The following is a 20,454-nucleotide window of genomic DNA, read 5'->3' on the forward strand; positions in this document are numbered from 1 at the left end:
ATGCTTCTTTTGATCTTCACCATAGCTGAGCATATGCTCAACACCGCTCGTTTGATTTAATTTCCTCTCTTTGTTTTAGCAATTGAAGCAGGTCTCCAATTGGAGGTGTCATTTGAGTTCTACAAGATCACCTGCTCGATCACCTGCTCTTAGACACAATTGTTTTATTTCTTTGTTGAATTTCTTCTATAGAAATTATGCTGCTTTTAGTTATGCTCATTATTTGTATATATTCAAACATCTTCCACCGGTGCACATCATGTGTACTGACAAAATCTTTGCTGGATTGAACATTATTGAAGGTGGAATTCTACTAGGATAAAAGTCAGTGAAGTTAAGAGAGGGGTAAAAGTTGTAGTTTTTGTGATAGTCATGGGAATCTGGGACATGTTCGCTTAAACTGTTCTGCTGCAGTTTTCTTTGGTATTTGCAGACCTACTTCCAGTATATGTTAGTCGATTGATTTAATGGTTATGGTAAAGACGAGAAATTTATTTGATATAGGATTTGTGCTCTCTAGAGGGCAATATGATTTTCTGGGAATGGTACTTTTATTATGTAGGCTGATTAACCCTGCACGAGTGAGGCTCTTTCTCTTTTGGTATGATTCACTAATGCATTTTTATTTATTGACTTGTATAGCTACAAGACACGCCCCAATTGTTGGAGTATGTAAGGAAAGGCACGTGCCTAAGCAAAAAAATATCAGCGTATATATCTGTTTACATGAAGTCATGATATTCCGCATTGTATAAATCTCACCTATTGTATGAGCTAATGAGTTCTGACCTAGATTGACTACCAAATGCTGCAATATTGTTTTTCCAGTAGGATACTGTCCAGTTTTTCCAAGTTCAAGGCTGCGATATTATTTGGTGTGCTCTCGGTGGCGTCTCTGCTATATGGTAATAAAAGAGATTTATAGGAGTTGGTTCTCACATGAGAGCAATAAATAGAGTATTTGAGTGTTTCTCTAAAATATACCTTCTGAGTTCATTTAAGATGTTCCTGTATGAAAAGCAATATCATGCACTGGCCTAAAGGTTCTATTTTCTTATGCCTCATTTGTTTTGTTTCAGGGACTGAAAACTGGATGCAAATGGGTATACAGGTCCTTGTATCTGATCCACGGGAACTGCAGAAGATATGTAGGAGGTTGTTCATTTTCTCGATATTATACTGATTTTTTTGTGATCTCCCAAAGGAATTTGCAATGCGTGTGCTCTATTGTCATGCTCGGTATAATACTGATTCTTGTGATGGATCCTTTACAATCAGTTTATTTTCTATTTAATGGTGTCCAGTAGTGTACCTAAATGTTAATATCTTGCTTTTCGCACAGAATCTGAATAACAAAGGAGCGAATTGAGAAAGTTCTCAAGGCCGGTGCTAATGTTGTATTTACCACTGGGGCGTAGCCAGCACCTCCAGGTGAGCTTCTTCCAGCCTTCTCATCCACACCCCATCTTCCCATCATGTCCTGCGATTTTTTCATTCTTTCCCTGAAATTTTTAGTGGATGTTTTATGCTTCAGATTGATTTAGTTCTAATCTGTTTATTTTATATGCGATCGCAATTTCTATGATTAGTATTTCATTTCTCGGTTGATTTCTCAATGTGCCTTACGATAATCAATACACATGTGATGTGCCTTTCCTCTTGCTAAGAATACATGCTTAGTTTCATTCTTATTTGGTCCGATTTCACTGCTGATAAGAACAGATGCTAAGTGTCCTCTTTCTCATGTTTCTTCTTGCTGTTGTGAACAGATGCTTAGTCACTAAAAGACGAGGAAATGGATCCTCGATGTTTTTGCGAAGCAGATTTTGTCAGCTGTGGCATGTTCACCAGCTGCGGCATTAATAAGTCCTACAACATTTGGGTAGATTTGCTTGTTAGGAATTACGTAATTAGCTAGCTTTGGTCCAGGAAAATATTAGGAAATATCATGCTGTCTTGGTCTGATATGCTTCGTGAATATTTTAGTTTTAGTAAATGATATCCGGATGATGTTTGGTTCCAGCTAGGTGATGGAGAATCACTGCTGAAGGTGATATTGCATGCTGAAGGTGATATTGCAGGCACCATCATGGCCACATCGAAGGTCCTAAGCTCTAGGTGAGTTCTTTTATTTATTCATCTCTAGGGAATGAATCATCTCCTGCCTTAGTTTATTAATAGGACTATATTTGTGTGACATTGCAGTGGCGTATTGCTAATTGATAGTGCTTTGCCTTTTCATACTCACAGCTATTTTTATTTGTTCATCGTGGTGAGCCTGAAGGGCATGAATCAACATGCAAATTTCTTGAAATAAAAATAATTACTAGGAGGGAGGGTGAGCAAAAAGAAGCATTTATATTCTTAACATCGATATTGCTTCATATTGTCAATTTCTTGCATTTGATGCATAGCTGGAAAATTACTGCTCACTTTTAATCAAGATATCAGAAATGACAGTGATCATAGGTTTCCAGACTTTGTTGTTTCTATTTATTTTTCTGACATGGTTTCCTACAATCGTAATATATTAGTTCACAAATGTCTTCAGATTTCTATTGTACATGTAGAACTGTACCATTTATCTTTGGATGTTATAGCATTCCGAGTAGACAGTGATTTATTACTGCAGGAAAATTTCAGCACTGGTACTGGTTTTCAGAGTATGATTTAACTGTTTATATCGTGCCAGCTCCATGTAACATTAGCACCAAGACTGTCTATGTAATGTCTGCCAGGAAATTTGTGTTTCCCCTGTTACATTGCTCCAATAGTCTTCCAGTCACGATGAAATGCAAAGAACCTTTTGGTTGCCCTTTCCTGACATTTTAGACATCTGATTGATTGATTCTTTGGAGCCTTACATGCTGAATGTTCTTGGTTAATTCTTTTCTAGACATTTTAGAAGTACTATGCTCATCTAATTTATTCTTTGGAGCCTCGCAAGCTGAATGTTCTTGGTTAATTCTTTTCTAGACGTTTTAGAAGTACTATGCTCACTTGATTTATTCTTTGGAGCCTCACATGCTGAATGTTCTTGGTTAAATGTCGTGATCCTCATGTGTCTATGTAGATGATGTTTTGTGTCTCTCCACGGAATCTCTGTTCTGAATTACTGTTGATCATTTCTTCATGTTTCAGATACGCAAAAACAGCCCCAACCAGAGTTCAGGCCACCAAGGTTGTGCAGTAGCTGGCCCATCTCGTGCAGCGATCATGTGTACACGGGGTCCTCGGTGGCGGTGGTAATTCTCTCCCGCATGGGGATTCCAGTAACTATTAGTTATACAGGAATATGTACATTTCCCACGTGTTTTCTATTTGAGGAGAGGTACAAAACAACTTACATATACTGCAACTTATTTGGCTTTACTGTTTAAATGAAAACTTGTCACTGCCTATGATGGACACTCGAATGTATTGTTTCTGTTCCGTGTGTCAATATGTGTGCTTATGGAAGTTGGAGCACCGAATCTGCGAAATCTCGAAGTAAGTTTAGTGGCTCACCAATCATTTGAGTGCATGCCTGGTAAGTCTCCACATGAGTCATCCATGACAGCCTGGCCTGGAGCTACGGCAAACGTGCAGGGACTTAGGGAGTTGGTGCAGCTGATATTTCTCTCCCTCCTGGTGCACACCCTTCCTTCTGTGGCCACTCCTATGTTACTTTTTCTGCCCCTCTTCTGATTTTGTACCTTCTCTCTTTTGTGTCTGTATACACATTTGCTTGTTAATCGACTCTTGCGTTGTTGATTGTTTTGCAACCTCACTTGTTAGTTCAGATATAAGAGTAACACCTCAGAAAGGTGACAACAAAAATTCCCTCATGTCCTCACTTCTGTGGTGGCGTATGCAATTTGACTGACCTATCTTGCAGGTAACTCAAGCGGCTGCTGATACTAGGGAGCACTCGAGGATATACATTGCCACAGTTCTGAAGGTAAACTCTATTCTCTGCTTTGGTATACTTGCTTGCCGCCTTTGGTATGTGTCCATATTATGGTGTGTTTGTTGTTGGCTTCGATCTTAATGTTGGTTCCTGCTCCTCTGTCTTCCTCTCGGATTGTGGAATATAGGCATTATGTAAAACGGAAAGCCACGGTGAAGTTCTTTGCAATCGCCACCACAAGGGCAGATGGTTGGAGCGGAGTGAAGGCCACCTGTAGAGCATGAGAGAAAGAGAACATCTTTTACTCACACTTGCAGTGTCTGGCGGCAGCAGGCCTTGTGGCGTGCTTGAGGCTGCGACTCCCCTGGTAGTGCGGTGTCCTCGGGCTAGATGGTCATCCTTGCAAAACAAAATCAGGTGACTTTCCAAGTTTCTTGTTGCCATGGCTTTTGTCGTTGCCTAATCGACGGTACCCCGGAGGAGGGATCCTCACGAGGGGGAGAAGAAGTAGGGGCCATAGGGCGGAGAGCACACGGGACGGTGGTACGCGAGTTACCCAGCTTCGGAACACCTGCACGATGACAGGGCCTACTGCTGCTTGTCTGGAATTATCTGGGCGCTTTCGCGTTGTTACAATGAGTTGTGGTTGTCTCGCTTCTAGCTCGAGATCTCCCCTCAGGGCTTCCCGGATCCGGCTTATATAGGCGCACGGATCTAGGGTTTACATGGAGAGTCCTAGCCGGATTACAGGTCGCCTAACTACGGTACAAGGTCTTGCCGTGTACGTCAAGGATCTGCCTTCCTCCCTACGTCGTACTGGATCCGGGTTCCACATGGGCCTCCATGGATCCGGGTTACTCCTGGGCCTCCATGGATCCGGGTTACTCCTGGGCCTCCATGGATCCGGGTTACTCCTGGGCCTACATGGATCCGGGTTACTCCTGGGCCTCCATGGATCCGGGTTACTCCTGGGCCTCCATGGATCCGGGTTACTCCTGGCCTCCATGGATCCGGGTTCCACATGGACCTTCACGGATCCGACTTCCTCCGATGGTCGGTTGGGATCCGGCTTCCCTATCCTGGGCTGGACTTCATCCTTTAGGATCAACAAAGAATCGGGCCGCCCGACGGGCCACACGCCACATCGCCATCTATGGGCCACCCGGCTTGCCGGATCTAGGCACCGTCGATGGTACACCCATGAAGTATACCCACAACAAGAGCCCCCGAGTTCTCCGAGTTTCACCTGCTGTTTCCGCCTCACTAGTCCATCATGGTCTCCGGCAATATTGGTAACGCGGAGAAACTTGAAGAGCTCTAACTTCATATTTTCTTCTTTCCCAACTTTCAGTCGGAAAAAACCCTCATCCTGCGGGACTTCATCCATCGACAAGACATAACATGTCTCCGGGTTACTCCCCGCTATGGACAAGAATTTGCTTATCTTCACGCCGTTACCCGGAACCTTAAAAGATTCAAACGGTTCCGCCTATCTTGGCGCCATTTTCGCGTGATTTGAGCGGTAAGTTGAGGTGCGGATCCGACTACCAAAAATTAGGTGCGGATCCGGCTACCAAAAATATAGGTGCGGATCCGGCTACCAAATATATAGGTGCGGATCCGGCTACCAAATATATAGGTGCGGATCCGGCTAGTTAGCCCCCGAGCGTTGAGCCGGCTTGCTCCAAGGAGACTCGATGCTCAGAAACTTACCCCCAAGCGTCAAGGTGGAAATTTTCCGCTTGTTACTCGCAGAACTTCATCGATGTAGCCCCCGAGCGCCAAGGTGAATTTTCTTGAAAATCCGGCTTGGTGCTCTTAGAGTAGCTTTATCTTTATATGTGACTTAGGAATAGCATAAAACACAATCATCTATGCGGAAATTTCCAAGACCGATACCGAAAAGAAACACACTTTTCACCTAAGATCAAACCGCAGCCCCCGAGGGTTGGTTCCAGCTAAGCATAGCGGAATCAAGACTCAAGCTGCTTCTCCAGCTGTGCACGCCATGGATCCGCCTAACCTTCTCTCATTGGATCCGGCTAGCTTCACCTGGGGCTTCGCGCGATGCTAGATCTCGCTTGAAAACACCTTAAATCGAGGACTGTTGTACGTCCAAGTGTCATGTACCTGATACATAAACATAAAAACATATTTGTATTAAATTGTTTCTTTGATCATGTTCAACGAACAAATGTAAGGCGGAACAAAAACGGCCTTTGAACAAATGTTTTAAAGCTGAAACTATGCAGCAGTTGAACAACATAAAACTGTCAAGGCGGAAAAAACTCGACTAACTTGAACAGTTAATGTAATTTACATGTTTTAAGCAAGTGCTGGTTTATCCGTTCTTCTGGTTTATATGCTTGACTTTTCGCGAGACGGCAAACTTTAAACACAGAACATCTGCTGAGGCGATAGCGCTTAATAGCGAAACAATCAAGAACCTCGTAAACAGAGGCCGGCTTTAAGTACCGAGATGTCACTACTAAGGAATCCACACATAAAACAACAAAACGTGTAGGCCGTAAAACTCAAGCTAACGCCCGAAGGCGGAAAATTTGCAGCTGCATCGGAGCCTTAAGCGGCAAAAACAAGACAAAGTTTTTCACGAGCGCGAGGCAAATCGTGGGAAAGATATGACCAACAGCGAAAGCGGTAAAAGACTCAGGATATGAGTGAACCAATCTTAATCTCATGATCATAAAATTTTAAAATTTAAATATAAATAGGGACTTAGCTGTTTGGAGCGGAGTCAAACGTCGGACGTGGCGGTTTTTCTTCGGCGTTCCGTCGAGCCGGTGCGAGATTGATTGTCGCAAAGGTCTCAGAGGGTGCGGATCCACCTACCAAAATTTAGGTGTGGATCCGACTTCCAAAAATTTAGGTGCGGATCCACATACCAAAATTTTGGTATGGATCCGGCTACAAAAATATAGGTGCGGATCCGACTACCAAAATAGGTATGGATCCGACTACCAAAAATTGAGGTGCGGATCCGGCTACCCAAAAATTGAGGTGCGGATCCGGTTACCCAAAAATATAGGTGCGGATCCGAGTACCAAAAACGTAGGCGCGGATCCGGCAACCAAAAACATAGGTGCGGATCCGTCTACCAAAAACGTAGGTGCGGATCCGGCAACCAAAAACATAGGTGCGGATCAAAGTACCAAAAACGTAGGCGCGGATCCGGCAACCAAAAACATAGATGCGGATCCGAGTACCAAAAACGTAGGCGCGGATCCGGCAACCAAAAACATAGGTGCGGATCCGACTACCAAAAACGTAGGCGCGGATCCGGCTACCGAAACCAGAATTTGAAATTTTCAGATCTAAGGCGGAGTCTTCCTTAGGAAGGTCCAAAGAACTCGTATCGAATCTTTGCAGCTGCGTCCTGCTCGGCGGCGGTCGTAGCTACATTACTTAACAGTGCGTTTCCGTCGAAATCAACGGTCTCGCAGATGAAGATGTGGAACCCGCCCGGTTCCGGCCTCCAGACGCCGCAGGCCCCACGGTGGGCGCCAACTGTCGTTGCCTAATCGACGGTACCCCGGAGGAGGGATCCTCACGAGGGGGAGAAGAAGTAGGGGCCATAGGGCGGAGAGCACACGGGACGGTGGTACGCGAGTTACCCAGCTTCGGAACACCTGCACGATGACAGGGCCTACTGCTGCTTGTCTGGAATTATCTGGGCGCTTTCGCGTTGTTACAATGAGTTGTGGTTGTCTCGCTTCTAGCTCGAGATCTCCCCTCAGGGCTTCCCGGATCCGGCTTATATAGGCGCACGGATCTAGGGTTTACATGGAGAGTCCTAGCCGGATTACAGGTCGCCTAACTACGGTACAAGGTCTTGCCGTGTACGTCAAGGATCTGCCTTCCTCCCTACGTCGTACTGGATCCGGGTTCCACTGGGGCCTCAATGGATCCGGGTTACTCCTGGGCCTCCATGGATCCGGGTTACTCCTGGGCCTCCATGGATCCGGGTTACTCCTGGGCCTACATGGATCCGGGTTACTCCTGGGCCTCCATGGATCCGGGTTACTCCTGGGCCTCCATGGATCCGGGTTACTCCTGGCCTCCATGGATCCGGGTTCCACATGGACCTTCACGGATCCGACTTCCTCCGATGGTCGGTTGGGATCCGGCTTCCCTATCCTGGGCTGGACTTCATCCTTTAGGATCAACAGCAACTGGGCCGCCCGACGGGCCACACGCCACATCGCCATCTATGGGCCACCCGGGCTTGCCGGATCTAGGCACTGTCGATGGTACACCCATGAAGTATACCCACAACAGCTTTTATACTCAAATATCCCCACTAAAAATATACAAGTTCTCTACTATGGGTGTTATTCTTTCTGTACTCACGATTTTTCTCCATCAGTGATTTGTGTGAAGTGCCATTGTTTTTCATTGTTTGCTTGGCATGTAATTAAACTAAAAAGATAAATAATCATAGAATGAAAAATAATTAGAATTATTTGGTTTACCAAACTTATATGTTTGTATTTAATGGTAAATTCAAAAGGATTGAACACTAATCTGAAGTTTTCCTTCATTTAGAGAAGCGGGGGATCATATACCTTTGAATCGCCTTTTTTTATTCTTTATTGCTAGATTTGCTAACAGATTACCTTTTGTGCTGCTGATTGATTTGCAGGGTTATATTAGTTTTGGTTGAGATAGAAAAGTTCCAGTCTTAGTAATATTTTGAGAGAATTGAGTTGCTGAATACAAAGGTATAAAATTGGTCTCTACACTCCTTTTTCTATGCATTTTTGTTTGTCCGCAAAATTATTGCTGCTGGTATTGCAGTAATTCATGCCCCTCTCTCTTTTCTATTTTGTTTTTTTGGTGGTCATCATGCTGTGTTAAAAGGAGGATATGTTTGCGTTCAGGTTTCCATGGAGAAATTACATTTGTGTAGAAAAGTTAACTCTCACCTGATGGAGAAAGTAATCACGTTGTGCTAAAAGGAGTGCCACTGGTGCATTGCAACTGTTTGTGTGCATTTCTCAATGGAGAAAGAAGATTGGTGTAGAAAAAGATAAATCGCACCAGATGGAGGAGAAAGTTTCAGAAAAAACAATACATTATGTGTGTGACCTCTACTTATTTGTTATCACGTCAACAAGAAGTGATTTTTGGCTTCCGTGGAGAGCGGCGGTGGCTGCATCTGACCGCTGCCGTATCTTCGACTACATGGTGAGTAGCAGTGCATATGTCCGTGTGTCAGTCGGCTGCAAGGCACGGGGACGTTATTAGGTAGCAGAATGCCATATAGTGCGACCACAAGTGCAGTTAGTTAGATGGGTTACTTTCTTTTGCTTAGTGCTCCAATAGTCCTAATTGATAAACCATGTCCTTCACATGAAGGATCACTCAAGATTTCTTTTCTTATTTTGTGAGATCTGTTATTACCTATGGAAAAAGGTGGTTTGGCCAGAAAATTGAACTCAATTTGCACGAATACTTATTTGTAGTCTCATGTCCAATGCCCTGCTATGCAAGGGATCTGCTAGGGACTTTAGTTCAGGAAGGTGTCACCTTAATGGCTAATTTGCATGTTGTAATAGACACAAGGAGGTTTCTTGCGAGTTTGATCTTCAGGTGGGCTTGAACATAATCATTTAGAGGTCTAAGAATTTACACCGCTTTCTGTTAATAGATGTCAGCTAATGGTATGGCTCTCTCCACATATTTTATTGCCCCTGTCAGATTGAAGTAGTTCTGAAGCCTGCAATGAGCTAGGTCCTCCCATCTTCAATTTCTTTGCTCCCGCTCCTGGTTTTCTTCCATATTGTTTCCCTTTTATTTCATTTATTTGAGGCTTGCTTGCTTCCTTATCAGCACAGCTATGCCTTTGCCTTTCTCATGATGTGGCGTGCTCACAGTTCTTCCTTATCATTCATGTAAGCACGTTGTCATGCACACATATAATGATATCTTTGGTTCTTGATGCAGGTGGTCACATGATTTATGCTCATACTATTCTGCCATAAATCTTTTGTTTTTGTCCATGTGCAAAGAATAAGGAAAAGGATCAATGACAGTCTCTGCCTTTGTAGGAGCTGGTTACGCCCAATACTATTCTACCATAAGTCCAGGTGAGCTACTGCTCCTCACCTCCTCCGCCTCTGAGTGATTTTTAATTTATTTTCCCATTAGTATTTCACATCTAACAAGTTGGTTACAATATTCCTCTGAAAGATTTGTGCCGATTTTGATTCAACAAAGATTACATATATCCTTACCTGCACCCATGTCTCCTCGTCCTCTCCTCTTCCAACCTCTCCTCGGGGGCGATGAGAGGTCCTGGAGGTGGTGATGCGGAAGAGCATCGGAATCTTGGAGGAGATGCAGCCCAGGTGAATGGTGTTGGTTGTCTGCTCCCATTACGCCTCCCTTCCTCAACTACAGACATGCTGGTATTCCTCTCCTCTCTCCTGGTCCCTGCTTTGGCTTGTATTTTTGCTATGGATATTGTGGTGTAGCGAGAATGGGAGGAGAGTGGGATTGGAACGCTGACTTCATCTACTTGGTAAGCATTTGATATTTCTCTGGATCATTTTCTGTCCATATACAAATATAGAAAATTTATGTATGCCTATATCCAACTATTTAGTACTTAAGTTGGTGGTCCTCAAGAGGATCTTAAAGAAAACTTGTTTGTGGATTCCGATACCATGTTTTACTCGTTTTAATCTTACCATTTGAGGTGACGACGGCGGCTGCATAGCGCGCACCGAGCGGTGGCGGTGGCTGGGAGTGTGCACCGAGAGTTGGTGGGTTGCTGGCCACGGCAGCAGCGGTGGCTGGGAGCGCGCCCCCGAGGATAACAGACTGTTCCATCTTTTGGTGCAAGCACTTCTAGGTACTCGTTTTGTATCCTTGACAGAAATTTCTTTCAGATTTTGTAAAATTGTTTTTATTATGTATACCAAATGCATTTCTGTAGCTTCAGCAAAATGAGTTAATGTTCTATAAAACCAATGCATCTCTTTAGCTACAGGAGACTAATGAATAACAAAAGATTTTATTATCCTTGTTTCCTCATGCATTATTTCACTAGATTTTGTTATTCTCATTAGTTGCTCTGATAGATAAAAGTCCAGAATATGAACAACAATTGAAATGATGGCATATTGGCATATGAAAAGGAAGCTGAAAACTAGATTTAGATGATATTTTGTCTTGTATACACAATTCATGCTTGATTGCTAATTATTTATCTCCTTATAGGGCGGTAAGAGTAGTAAACAAATGAGTACAATCATACAAATAATGTCGTGTCCATTTGTTTATTGTTCTAGATGAAAAATAGGCTTCATTTCATAACACTGTAATGTTGTTTACATCTTGAAGCCAGAACCCAATAGTTCCAGCAACCCTTGCCTTATGGGAAAGGTCATATGTGTTGTCCCTTCTTACCCGAATCTGAGAAAATCGAGAAGGTAAGGTTGAGTGATTTGTTGGGCATTAACCTCAGTAACATATTACATGTGGAGGGTTGTGATTTCCTCTTTTAGCATTTATAATTTCAAATTACATCATTTATAGCTTGATGCTAATTATGCTGCACATTTTCGTATATCCAGGTCCAGGTGATCTATGAGGCTACGAGAGGTGTATTGAAGAACATTTTATGGCACACCCTATATTAAAAGAGCGCATTGATTCAGAATTCTGTTTCTTCATAGTCATTACGTGAGTTTAGTATCATAACTTATCCTTTTTAACCCTTCCAATATATTTCATAGATGTTATACCACAGCTCTAAAAGGTTACAGTACACTAGGTTGCAGGCTCAGCTTTATATATATGTACATTTGTGGATATTTACACCAATGGATAGTCTACAATTCTCCATATGGAATTTTCCCAGCTTGCAAGTTAATGTGTAATTAAGTCTCTAACGTGCATTTTTGGATTTGTTTCCTTGAATAATTCAGTGCATTTTCCCGTACATTGTAATTATGCCCCACTTAATTACAAAAATAGTACATTAATTTAATCATTTAACCTGAGTCTGACTTGCTCCTTTGCGTAAATCTAAAATTGTTGATTTATTTCTGAGAGGATGTTGTCATGCCATTCTTTATATGAATTTTTTAGCTAGCTTTCAAGTGAATGTGTGATTGATGCTCTGGCGTGCACTTTTGGATTCCTTTCCTTGAATTATTCAAGGACTTCCCCATGTATTGTAATCTGACTGCTCGCTTAGTCACAAAAGCAGTATGACAACTCAATCATACAAACTGAGTCTGACTTGCAACTCGTACAAAATGAAAGTATTTGCGGAAATCTGAAATTGTCGATTTATTTCTGAGTTGATGCTACCGTGGCATCAACTTACTCAATTCCACTGACCCTGCAAGCCACAGGTGAATTGCTCCCATCTATGATTTATTCATGATGAATCTTGAATGCATATATGATGCTTTTATTGTTCTTGTTTTGACCATCCTGGTAGTAATTTATGCCTCCTGAGTTTTTACATAATGAGACCACCTGATAGGGTCATATGTCTTTTGGAGTGTTTCTGCTTCTGTGTGAAATTGGAGCTTTCTGTTTATAATCTTTTATTTGGTTGTTTGATCTGGTGTATAAATCCTAAGAAAGGTATCATGTACTTCAGTATATGCTTGTGTTTATGAAATTTACCATGATCACCATGAGTATGAGTAGTTTGCCATATTGTAATCCATGGACATATACATAGCAGCGTGAGACAATATTGTGTAAATAACACAAGCAGTCATTTCACTAAGTCTAAAAACCTCAATAGCCATAATCCGATCACCTGGCTTGAGTAATGTCTTGCTTTTGCCATTTGCGCCGGTGCGCAACCGGTCATCTATGGCATGTATGTTCTGTTTTCTCAGCTGTATATTTGATTGTAGTTCTTTTTGTATTTGTTTGATAGGCTTATTATCGGAGAAATCGGCGGTAATGATGCATAGTGATCTTGGTATGCAAGTATGATCAGGATCTGGTGTATTCTTACTGAAGGAAATGACTCTACTTCAATTGTAATTATTGTATGTGTTGATGGCACCCAAAAAGTAACATGATATTTATATACATTTATTTCTCTTTGCTATGAACAAATGGCTGGATGCAACAAATGATGCTCCTGGTATGTACATGTGTTATCTGTAGGCAGTTGCTTGGAAGTTTTTATTTTCTTTTAAAAGAATTGCTTATACAAGCTTAAGGGCTCTCAAAAACATGCTGAATTGTTGGAAAACTAAACAGACTTAAAACTTATGTTTTTATTTTCTTTAAAAAAGATTGCATGTATAGGGTTAAGGACTCTTAAAGACCTATTGAATTATTGGACAACTAACCAAACATCAACAGCATAAAATATATGGTTACAGTAGTTTCTTGCATTTGCCTGTGCGCCGGGGCGCACCGGGTCATCTAGTATGCAGTAAATGCAACGTGCCAACAGCTGATCGTTAGAGCGTCTTCAGCCGTTTGAACCCGGCCGAAAATCTGGATATAACAAACGTCGGATTGGATTAAAAAAGGCATGGGGTAACATTTTCTCAGTCGCACCCCGGCATTCGCCTATCAATGGCCTTGGGTGCCGTCTCCAAGACAGTCATTCTGATTGTCAACGGCACCCCGCACCGCGACGGCTTCCGCCGCCCTTGCCTCCTCTTGTGTGAAGAAACTCGGGTTCGACGCGGCGGCTATGGAGCCCGACGTGATCATCTCGTGCATCACTCCATCATTCGGCGGCGGCAACCCGGGGTTGGAGAAGGAGAGCGGCCCACAGCGCAGGGCAGGCGAGATGCCCTCGTACATCGCACCATCATACTCCGGCGGTGACGGCGTAAACCTCGTCATGCCAGCGACGTAGGTGTCCAGGAACATGGCCGGTGACGCCGACGAGAAGGTGTAAGGAGAGCCGATCGTACCTTGGGTCAGCCATGGCCCGAGGAATTGGCCGACGCACGGCTGGGGAAAGTTCATGGAGACCAGCTTCGCCTGTTCGTCCGCTGCCGCCCCCGCCGCCCTCTTCCCCGCGAGCTTCTTCTCCAACATCCTTCGCTTACCTTGCGTTTGTCCAGCCCGACGGCCTCTCTTTTGGCGCAAGCAGTACGCCTACGAGGAGCTCGGAAGGAGGAGGAGGAGGAGGAGGGGGACGGTACCTGTAGTTGGGGTTTAGCTCTGGGGGCACGGAGAGGGACTGGGAGCAGACGGCACAGGGCGGGTCGGGGGGCTCGATCAGACACCTCGCGTTGGGGACAGCGCTTGAGCAGCCCGTGCCCAGGAACACCAGCGAGGACGAGGATGAGGACGGCGGTGGGGATGGGGGCGTGCCGTCGCAGGCGGTGGCGGGGTGGCCGTTGGGGATGGCGGCGGCCATTGGGTTGGGTTTGGTTTGGTTTGGTTTGCCGGAGCAAGAACCCAGCCGGCGGCGAGATGGGAGATATGTGGAAGGAAACGGGAGGAGGGGGTGGGGTCGGGTGGGGCGACGAACTGGTTTGGACGGTACTGATTTTGCAATAAACACCTGCAGTGATGGCTGATACGTCTTAAACGTATCTATAATTTCTTGTGTTCCATGCTAGTTTTATGACAATACTCACATGTTTTATATACACTTTATATCATTTTGATGCATTTTTCGGCACTAACCTATTAACAAGATGCCGAAGCGTCAGTTCTTGTTTTCTGCTGAATTCCTACCCAGGAAATATTCTCGGAATTGGACGAAACAAAAGCCCACGGTCTTATTTTGCACGGAGCCTTCCAGAAGTCCGAAGAGGAGATGAAGAGGGGCGACGAGGCGGCCACACCCTAGGGGGCGCGGCCCCACCCCTGGCCGCACCGCCCTATGGGGTGGGCCCCTCGAGCGTCCCCCGACTCTGCCCCTTCGCCTATTTATTCTCTCTGTCGCGAAAACCCTACTACCGAGAGCCACGATACGAGAAAAGTTACTGTGACGCCGCCGCCGCCAATCCCATCTCGGGGGATTCAGGAGATCGCCTCCGGCACCCTTGATGTCTACGCACGCTTCTATTCATGTAGACAGTGTTGGGCCTCCAAGAGCAGAGGTTTGTAGAACAGCAGCAAGTTTCCCTTAAGTGAATCACCCAAAGTTTATCGAACTCAGGGAGGTAGAGTGTGGTGACCCGGCATACCACTGCATGGTGTAGTATGCAAGTCTGATATAACACCAATGAAACACCGTTCCACTAGTATTATATCGCTCAGAGTGGTACAACAGAAACATATGCGGGTCCAAGGTATGTCTATAGAATTACAACATCGACTCTGTTACATAAGATCATCACAGCCTCCTACTTTACAATGAGGTAAATCTGCAAATAAACTCCAGGAGAACGACTCGTAGTCTAATCTATCACAAACTCTATTTGTAGAGTATTTGACTAGCTATAGAGGCTATGAATAGATTCTAGCTAAGTAGGAGCTAGGTTTAGGAAGCTAGTTCCCTTCTAGGGCTAAACTAGGTTTTCTCCTTGTTGGATGTGGTATCTGACTCCTCTGACAGGGTCCTGTCTCGTGAAGTAGTTGTTGACTCCTCGGCCTTCGAGTTGCACTGTAGATCCTTCTTCGATGCTTCCATATCTAAGCAGGGGATTTAAGAGTGGGATGAGTACGAGCGTACTCAACAAGTTCATTATAGGAAAGAGGTGTTTAATGCACTAGCTACAGCATTAAACCAGAAAGGCTAATACCAATGCAAGTTTTCATAACCATTTCTTCAAAAGGTTGCTTTTATTCAGAAGAACTATGTCCGTCAGCCTTCACCGGTTTACTAGAACTTCATGGAGCTCCTTTCCGGCCGCGTTCGCAGTTCCATATCCCGGAACAGGGAGTGACAGGTCACGGTTCTTTACACTCTGCAGAGGTGTGTTGCTTTACTCATAAGAGATCTTAACCTTGGTGCCAACCAAGCTGCAGGCTTGTCCACACTTCCTATGGTGTGAGGCCCGGTATAAGGTCTAGCCAATCATGTTCCTCCGCTACCTCGAACACCCACCCTTTGTTGCATGCCCCGACCATGGGTCCACGTCAGTCCCATTATTCCTGTAGATTTCAAGGTGGACCCCGACCACGACGTCAGTGCTGGGCTCTACCATACACTCCTACGCCGGTAGCTGCAACCCATCCTAGACCGCAATACCGTGGGGACTTAGGACTCCCCAGCCTCACCGCTTGCTCCTTCGGGCGACAAGTGTACTACGGACTATGCCGTGGGGACTTAGGACTCCCCAGCCTCACCGCTTGCCCCCTTGGATTACAAGTGTACTACGGTAAAGCGCATCCGTTGATGAACGAGAGGTGGAAACACTTTTGACTATTCCGTCCCACTCCGGATCTTATGGTTAACACGGGTATTAAGGCACAAGAATCACTGGCGACATTTGTTGTTTAATCCTAGATGGATATAAACCCGTGCAATGGAACCTCCACCATATCAACACAATCCATGGTTCCATTGCCCACCACATAGTCATATTCATAGTTATGAAAATAGTGGTTTTGGTTTTTATGCAATAGTGATAAACATAGTACTTTGCAAATAATTTGATAGAAATACTCAAATGGCATGATCAAGTGATGAACTTGCCTTTCTTGACTGCAAGATTATGCAGGCAAGGTCTTCGATACGCAATAACTCCAAATTCTGAAATAACAGCATCGTCCGGTAAGGACGATGTTTAAAAGATTGGCAAGGATGCAATAATGCATAAGTATGAGATGCAATCGCTCTAAACGTGACCTATCCCTGATGATTTAGGATCAGTAAGTTGTAATGATTGGTTCAGGGTGTGTTGCACTTTTAGAGTGATTCACATACAAGGTTCTTATTCAGGTGTGATTACTTGGTATTATAAATAGGTAATTAATAGAGCATAATAATCAATTGAGCAGACAAAGAATGATAATTGGCATAATGTTAACAAGTAAAGAACAGTGGTCAGTTTTAGTATTATATGGTATGGTTAATGATTAATTATCATATACTTTAAAAGAATAACTTTTGAAGAACATGTTCTTTAATAAAGAACAAGTAGGGTAATTAGGTGGGTGGGTTCTATGGTTAACTATGATTCTAATTGGTTTCTGGAGTAAGTAGTAGATGGATCACAACAACGTTGGATTCATCGACACCTAGGGCTTGTAAGGTTAAGATAAGCCTAGGCATCCTAAGCAATTCATTATACATGGTTGTTGTCAAGGTTGGTTTATCTTGCTAGTGATAGCTGGCTAGGGTTTATAGGTCCTTATAAGCAGGGTTGATGATGATTCTTTCTTTACTTCAAAAGAATAACTTTTGAAGAACATACTTCTTAAATAATAAGAAGTATTACAATTAAGGTTGAGGTTGTCTAGGTTTTGTTATTGGATTCACTAAGTAAGGAATGGTGGTTTCCTAAATAGGATGTTTAATAATTACCTCACACTAATAGGGTTTAGTGTGTATGGGATATGATGTCAATATTAGCATGGATGCTAATGGAGTTCATCACAATGATGTGTTGCCAAACATGGATAATTAAGGTTGTTGCCTCTAAGGATAGGAACTATGGTTGGTTCTATTTGATCATCTAGGTTTGATTAAGATGAATACATGGGATACTAATTTAGTAATGATGGTTGCTACATTTTATGTGATCAAGGTAAACATTTAGAAGCTACTTTGGTTCTATGAATGAAATCAAAATGTCATGATTACATGTTCTAACCTAGGGTTTAGGTTAGAGGCAGGTTAAGGTTCTCATGTAATAATAGAGCTAGGTTTCTAAATGAATTTAGGGTTTTAGGATTACACATGAAATGATGAGTTCTTAGTTTTCTACCATATGGAACTAGGGTTGCATAATTACTATTTAGTTCATAAGTTAATAATTTCATTAATAAAGTTGAAGTTATTAATAACTTCAAAATAAAACAATATTCAATTTGGCTTTTCATTATTTTTAAATAATTTGCTAATTAGGGTAATTATTAATTAGGGTTTAAATCTCTCTAATAAAGATTTAACAAATAATAAATAAAGAAAATAAGGTTTCATGTTTTTCTTTATTTATTTATTGGTTTGTATTTAATTTGGATAGTTTTCCTAATTTCTGAATTTTAATTGTATTAAGAATTAAAATAAAAACTTAAATAACAAGTATTAAATAATTGAATTTTTATTAAAAATAAAAATTTCATTTTATATTTTTATTGGATAGAGTTTACTTTTCTAAGAATTTTGATATATTATTTACCTTTTTCTGAGTTATAATGAATTTTATATGAATTTGCAAAGTATCAGATATTTCCTGGATTTAAATTTAAACGAAAATCCTAAATCTACCCGGACAGCACACCCACAGAGTCCATGATTGGTGGGCCGTGTCCACGCTGGCTGCCCCCGTGGCGGTGAGGTGGCAACCAGGGCCTTCACCGGCGGCCAGTGGCGAGGGTCGCCGGAGCTAGCGTGTTCCCGCGGGGCTGCACGGGTACTCGCTGGAATCAGCCCACCGAGGCGATGCTAGTGGTGGCGGCGCCACCCCCTAATGGTCGCCGGAGCAACCCCGACGGCGAGGCCGAGCGGCGGCGCTCGCAGACTACCGGCGCAGTCACGATTAAGGGCGTAATCGAGAGGGCTAGGGGGTGCTTGAGCATCAGAGACTTACCCAGAACACGAAGGGCTTGTCGGCGAGGCGAGGGGAGGTCGGCATCGCCGGAATTGCGAGCTCCGGCCGTCAGAAGGGGCGAGCTCGGTGAGGATGCTGCAGAAGCTTATGGCTCAATTCGTTGCGTGGGTTGAGCAAGAAGAGGGTGCTGGTGACGATGGAACCAACGGCAGGGCTTGGGAAGGTTCCTACCGGCGGCGAGGAAGAGGACCGAGCGATCTAGGGTTTGCAGAAATTGGGCAAAATGACGAACACGAACAGAGGGAAACGCGACGGGGTATTTATAGGCTCGACGTCAGTCGTCGATGGTCGTCTGGTCCACGTTGGCGGCCGGGACGTGGCTCGCCGGCGTCGTGGCGCTCTCCAGTGAGTCGACGATGGCGAAGATGAAGACGTCGACGCCTCCTCGCTCTTATCCAGCCGAATCGGTACACGGGCTGGGCTGGGCCGTGGTACTGGGTTGCCTCGTGGGCCACTGCTGGGTTGCTCGGGTGGTTTGGTGTCGGCTGCGGCTGGGCTGCGGTGCAGGTAAGGTCCAGGTAGGTTTTTCCCTCCTCTCTTCTTTTTCTGTTTTATTTTCTATTTTCAATTCTGATTTTTTATAATTCAAATTTGAATCTTCTTATTTTGCAGGTGTTAAATAATTGGATTTCACTGAGTATTTAGTGCAATGACCATTACACCACTCTCCCAATTGAGAAAAGCATTTTTTAATTGATTAAATTTCACATATGTGGGTTTATCCAATATAGCAATTAAACATGAGTTTATATTCTCATTTTAATTCCATTTTAGATGAATCAACTCTATTTGGAATTAATAGAGTTGATAATCTCAACTCAAAGTATTTCAGAGTTAGTTATTAGGACTTGTTATCTTATTTAGGAAGTTGGTTGTTCACATATGATTTTATGTGAGCATCAATCTGTTAGGGTTTTATGATTTCCATTACAACCATATTTCAGAGTTGGCACTAGGATCATATTTAATAACACCTTGAATTACTTAGGGTAGGTATTACTCTCATTATGGATTGGTCTTAATTAAGTAGTTGATCTCCACCATGGTTCTAATCAAATGGTTTAGCACTAGATTATTCTTGAGTTCCATAATGAAGCATGAGCTTTAATTAGTGATTAATTGTAGGGTTCTCATCATATTCACCTAATGGCAATTGGTTTGAATCTCAATTAGGGTTTAGGTTTTATTGGTGATCACCCAAGTGATACACAAACTAGAGTTGAGATATAATTCTGGATTGTAGAGATGAAATGACACCATATTGCATGTGCTAGGGTTTAATCTCCTCTACCCATGATAGGGTGGTTGTTTTCTTAATATTTTATGTTCTCCTCTAGTTACTATGATATTGAGAATTAGTTTTATCTTCTACCAATTGGCTTCTATTATTAACCTCAATTTATCATTTAAGTAACTACATTGGTTATAGTTCTTTTTATAGTTAACTTTGGTTATATGGATATATGGTTTCTCACCATATAAAGTATAGAGTTTAACTCTAAGGTTTTCTTAGGTTGTTTAATTTCTAAAGTATGGGTATGGTAGGATTCTACTTATGATCACCAAGTGGTTCACAAGTAAAGGTTGGGATATAAGTCTAGGGTTGCTTACTAGTTACCTCCCTATGATTTCATGTGGTGAATGATATCTACTTATCCTATTAGGGTTTAACTTATCCTCATACCTCAAGAGCATGATCAACTTGTTCTTAATATCTCTACCTCCAGTTCTTAATGTTTATGATCATCACTCAATTTATAATGATCAAGGTTTGGCTTCCTAAGGGATCTCTCATTAAATGGGTTTCTCACTTCCATGATCAAGCATTGTCTTGATGAACTAAGGTATAGCACTTCTATTTTATTTTCTAGG

At 43.1% G+C, this 20,454-nt stretch overlaps 2 long non-coding RNA genes across 7 annotated transcripts; both read left to right on the forward strand.

Moving 5' to 3' along the window:
* Positions 1-877: 877 nt before the first annotated feature.
* On the forward strand, positions 878-4,206 carry LOC127298573 (uncharacterized). Of its 6 annotated transcripts, none has more exons than XR_011744725.1 (7): positions 878-905; positions 1,080-1,239; positions 1,343-1,431; positions 1,770-1,882; positions 2,024-2,118; positions 3,142-3,940; positions 4,077-4,206. It is a non-coding gene; the product is annotated as an uncharacterized lncRNA (long non-coding RNA). The 6 variants fall into 6 exon arrangements; XR_011744727.1 differs by lacking the exon at positions 1,770-1,882 and having other exon boundaries at positions 3,142-3,806; positions 3,878-3,940; XR_011744726.1 differs by lacking the exon at positions 1,770-1,882 and having other exon boundaries at positions 3,142-3,331; positions 3,461-3,940.
* A 5,841-nt stretch (positions 4,207-10,047) lies between these two features.
* Positions 10,048-11,620, forward strand: LOC139830991 (uncharacterized). Its single transcript, XR_011744729.1, has 2 exons — positions 10,048-11,343; positions 11,488-11,620. It is a non-coding gene; the product is annotated as an uncharacterized lncRNA (long non-coding RNA).
* The last annotated feature ends 8,834 nt before the right edge of the window (positions 11,621-20,454 follow it).

Source organism: Lolium perenne, chromosome 5, assembly GCF_019359855.2.
Source record: "Lolium perenne isolate Kyuss_39 chromosome 5, Kyuss_2.0, whole genome shotgun sequence".
Taxonomy (NCBI): Eukaryota; Viridiplantae; Streptophyta; class Magnoliopsida; order Poales; family Poaceae; genus Lolium; species Lolium perenne.